Source organism: Montipora capricornis, chromosome 10 (genome assembly GCF_036669925.1).
Source record: "Montipora capricornis isolate CH-2021 chromosome 10, ASM3666992v2, whole genome shotgun sequence".
Lineage (NCBI taxonomy): Eukaryota > Metazoa > Cnidaria > Anthozoa > Scleractinia > Acroporidae > Montipora > Montipora capricornis.
The window spans coordinates 32,805,676-32,810,675 of NC_090892.1; the positions used below are offsets into that span (position 1 = coordinate 32,805,676).

Below are 5,000 nucleotides of genomic sequence, written 5' to 3' on the forward strand. Positions count from 1 at the left end.
TGATGAGTCCAGGGGATATAACTGCCTAGTCAGATTTTCGCTTATATTAAGAAAAAAGTCATTAAAATACTCAAACTTAGCTAAATTGTCCTTGTGCTTTCTCAAGACTTGATTTCTCAATCTCCAAAATGCACCAGGTTTGGGTGATTCCTCAAATAATGTTTTCAGCTCTCATAAGTTACATGTAGTAGTTTCTTTACTGCGTTTCTTTTCTCTTTGTACAGCTTCCATTTGTCGGGATCACCAGATGCCTTTGCATCCTTCAGGAGTTTTTTACAATCTCTTATTCATTTCCTTGTTTATGGCACTTTTTATCGAAGGAAGAGATTTGGTTCTGATCTTGACATCTCTTGAAGGAAGCTGACACTGCAGAATATCATAAAACAGACATTGCCAAAAAGTCACACTATCATCGATGTCATCAAATATTGCAGTTAGATGCCAAGGAGCTTGATTGAAATCACTCTTAAGTTGCTTAACATCGAACAATCCAATTTCCAATAAATCCAACCTTTGAAGCAATGAAAGCATAAGTTTTTAATCAGTATAGTGATTTTAAGTAACTCCCAGAAAATATTTTTAAGAAGGTAGTTGATATACCCAACTGCATTATTTACTGTACTTCTTATTTTCGTGGTGAGGTTTGTTGTTTGTTGTAAGTGTGATGCTAAGAGAGTAAATTCTGGGGAAAATGGACCCACAAATGACCGGCTCCCAACATCAGTGGCTTTAGAGCTGAGTTGGTTAGAGCATCTCATCGGTATCCCGAGATCACGGGTTTAAACCCCGTTGAAGTGCTGAATTTTTTCAGGCTTCTCTAGGCAATTGCTAAAATTGCATTTATCTTAAACTGCAAGGATCATAGCTTTATTTGATTTCATATCCACAGTTCAATGTAGGATTCACTTCATACATGTACACTGTATATCATTAATATTTTTGTTCAAGTGGAAATCTGATGGTTAGGTTTAGGGTTGAAGTTGAATTCCTTACTTTACTGTGCATGCTTTGAGGTTTGTTCTTGTTTCAAGTATTCTGTTACAAAGTTATTACTCACAGGACACAAGTTGAAACAGACAGCTATTAAAACCTTTGATGCTTTGTACTTCTTGATGCAGTGTATCACAGGATGAAACAACTTGGTAGATGATGTAAATATTGAAAACTGGTGGAAGAAGAACTTTGAATGCCTCAACAGTAATTAGAAATTAAGGACTTTGAGATACAGGTATGTGAACATTGTGAAAGAGGTCTGGCAGTAAAATGATACCTGAGCCGTGTGTACTGTGTTCTTGTTGGCAACGGATGTGACTTGAAGGGTTTTGTGTTGGTGATAAAGTGTGAGTAATTTGGTTGTCTTTGGTGGTCTTAAGGTTTCTACAGACCTTTGAATTAACTGTGCTTGTGTTATTTTGGACATTTAAGAATCTCCAAGTTGATTAAAATGGTTGTTGTTCAAAACCATGATTGAACAACAACAACAACAACAGCAGCAGAGATGTAAAATTTGTTCTTGATCCAACATCAGGCTCAAATTCAGGCTCTGATAAGAATAATTGAAAAACATGTACGCAAGTGGCTTTGTTGCATCCTGAAAAGTACATTCACCTCCAATATTTATGTTGTGTAGTTGTTTTAAAGAAATAATTGGGGTTGTCTTGTTGAACTTTAAAAACTTTGTGATTAAGGAAAACATGATGAAGGGAATTGATGAACACACTATTACATACCTTATTAGATTTTATTAGATTTTTTGGTGTGTAGTATCGCTAAGTATTTTTATGAGTTGTTCTGTATTTTGATGAGCCTGTTAGGGTGAGTCAAAATACAAACAACGAGTAAAAATACTCAACGATACTACATGTACACTCCATAACATCTAATAAGCTATTTATTGTCCAACTTCTTTGCACTACATTTTTTTGGCAAATGAATTGTAAACAACCGAGAAAGTGTAACAGATCATGGGATAACAGCATCTAAACAATAACCAAGTGTACAATAACTAACTGTACAATATCGTGGAATATTTGTACTCGTTGCATGTGTTTTCTGTACAATTACTAACACAGTTGGATAATAAAAGCTGTTCGCCAAGATAGCAGTTTGTTTTCTAAACTGCCTTCTGATTACTATCTGACATTTTTTAAAGTATGGTTCTCTGTACACAAAATTTAGTTTATGCAAAGAACCACTACTTCAACTGAAAAAAAACACATTTATAGCATTTGTAAAATTCCTATCATTTGCTTGTAAATTGCACAACTTTGTGCCATGCTTTGGGGTAATTTGCACAAGGCCATGTGTATTGTTAAAAGCAACTGGCAACTTGAAACTAGAATTAAAAAAATAAGGTCTAGCAAACCATCAAATAGAAAAATTCCAGTTAAAATAAAGGTATGGTGGAAATCAAGGCTTAAAACTGGGGTGACGTAGTGTTTAGTGAACATAGTTTTGAACTTGAAAGAAAAAGAATCATTAGTTGTTTTGGACATTACATGTATGTTGAAATGTCTCATTGTCTCTGAGCTTTGAAAAAGCCATTGTTCAATATATTATCTTTCTGAAAGATGAAAGTGAGGAACAGTTTTTAACATTATCAGGTAGTAGATTCCATTCAGAAGAAGCCAGAAAAGCAAAGACCAGAGTTGATTACTTTTAGAAGTTTTAAGTTATTTGTACACCCACACATGTAAACATTGGGTACTTTATTGAAAGGAAGTACTGTAACAAATCAGTAATATACTGTCAGGGTTGTCAATAAGATTTGAAGTAGGTGGAGAAATTGTGAAATAGACGGCACTGGGGGCCTATGGCCCCCGCATAGGCGAGGGGTGTGGGGGCCGCCCAGGCTCCCAGCGGGGTATAGGGGCAGAGCCTTGTTGGGAGTACAGGGGGCGAAGCCCCCAGAAGCAAGATGAGTTTGACTTATTGACATTGACAAAAATTGCCTTTCCTCAGAGAAATTTTAACAAATCTCACTTCCTGAAAAGAACATTAAGGTATTAACAACTAATCAGCTGTTTTATATACATGTATTTCTTCTCTAGGAGTAGGGGGCTATGACTTTGAGGGGCCCTGTCCTCTAAGGGGATCTGGTGGCATGTTCCCCCAGAAAATTGTGACATCTGGAAGCTTGGAAATGTGATTTCTAGCATTTTGGGGCCCATAATTAATTGCCAAAGATCCCACAGTGAAGAGCTAAACATGGAAGTTTTTATTCATTTTCCTGTCAAAATGGTACTAGCATGTCAAATGGTAATTGCTAGTGGGTGTACTACATGTACAATTTCAAAAATTAATAGCCTGTAGCTGCTGTACAGTAGCTATCCTAATAATTATTTGAATTTGAATTAAACTACAAATACACAACACTTTTGTGTGTTGCTTGTCTGAGAAACACCTGCATAGTCATAAAAAACTACTCCTGCTGATTATACCCTTAGAAGGGCAAAAGTTTGATAAAATTAAATCTCCAAAAAGTCATATTGTTCGTCAAAATCGGAGTCATAATCGGAGTCATAATCAGAGTCCCCAGAGCTATCAGAAACTGCATCTGGCTGAGGTAACTTCATTTCCTTTAAAGCTGCATTGACCTCTAGTTCTTCTAGCAACATTTCATCTTCTGACTGCTCCATTTCGCCCTCCTCTAAACTGATAATCTGTGGGTCTGGTGTTGTATGGAGATCAGCTTGTACTGCAGCATCAGAAAATGTTGTCCTCCGAGCTTCCTTTCCTTTGAAATTTTCCGTCTGGGCTTGATCTTCATCCACTCCTTTACTGTGGCTTTAATAAGCTGATCAGCTTCCATGACGTCAGGGTCATTCAGGGTAATGTGCAGTAGTGCACCAAGCATATCATTCCCGAGTCTGCTACGCATCCTCGTCTTAAGTCTCTTTACTGCTGATGCCCCCCTTTCTGGCCACGAATTGCTCACTGGAAGAGATAGACACAACTCAGCAAGATACAGCAACCCTGGTACGAAGTGTTGGTTAGTAGCACGCATTGATAACATCTTCTGAAGAGCCCATTCAGTGGGGGACTTTGAAACATGCTCTTTCTTTGGTGGCGGATTCAATACCTTGGATGGTATCTGCTCCTTCATCTGCAACAAGTTGTACTTAAACTTCTGCCATTCGCACAACAGTTCCTCTTTCATTTTCGCTTGTCTATGGTGTCCACTGTAAAAAAAGTTGATTAGAATATTGATGTGATCTGCACCATAGTGATTAGTCCTTGAAGGCTGGGTCTGGTCTACAGGAACTGCTGTGGGATCAAAAATTTGAAAAGCTCCAAGAACAGGCAGGCTGTCTTTAAAGCGGCTTTCAATGTTCTCTTTCAATGCTGTGGTGTACTTCTGAGTGAGTTTGATCAAATGCTGCTCTTGGGTATCAGTAAGCTTTGGAAGTTCACAATTGGAAAGCCTTCCTCCATCATCCAGATCTTTCTTAAGATCTTCCAAGGGGTTTGTTTGCTGAAGCTACTCCCTGTAATGTGTCAACAGTATACTTTACAGCTGGGCCAATAGCTGCAAATGAAACATTGCCTTCCTGGAAAGCTTTGCTCAAGTTAGCAAGGGCAGGGAGAACTGCATGCAACATGTATACAGTAGATGGGAACTTCATGTTTGCAATCTGATTGAAGAGGCCTGTAGCCAAGGAGTCACCATCTTCCTTCATGGTGCACGGAGTCTGACACAATGCCTCAAAATCATCATACACTCCATCAATAGCTTTTTCCATAGACAAGCTCTTGGCCACTTTTTTTCTTCCTTTTGCTGACAATCTGATCTCTTTCACTGCCATAACTGCTTTGCCATAAGCAGCAGTCCTCTTTGCAGAGTTATCGAAGAATGACCATAACTGGATTAGGATCTTTTCTACAGTGGGTATGTAGGAAATATCATCATTTGCATTTCCACATGCAAGAGCCAGGCAGTGACAAATGCAGTGAACATTAAGAAGCAGTGGGGACTCTTTTCGAAGCTGGGATCACACGCC

General features: G+C 38.3%; 1 long non-coding RNA gene across 1 annotated transcript in view; it reads left to right on the forward strand.

The window, feature by feature from the left end:
• LOC138019964 (uncharacterized) overlaps window positions 1-3,249 on the forward strand; it is a 4,051-nt gene extending 802 nt beyond the window's left edge. Inside the window, exons 2-3 of the long non-coding RNA XR_011126277.1 lie at window positions 225-1,013; window positions 1,119-3,249. This is a non-coding gene — a long non-coding RNA (uncharacterized lncRNA). The remainder of the gene's footprint in view (window positions 1-224; window positions 1,014-1,118) is intronic.
• Window positions 3,250-5,000: the final 1,751 nt, after the last annotated feature.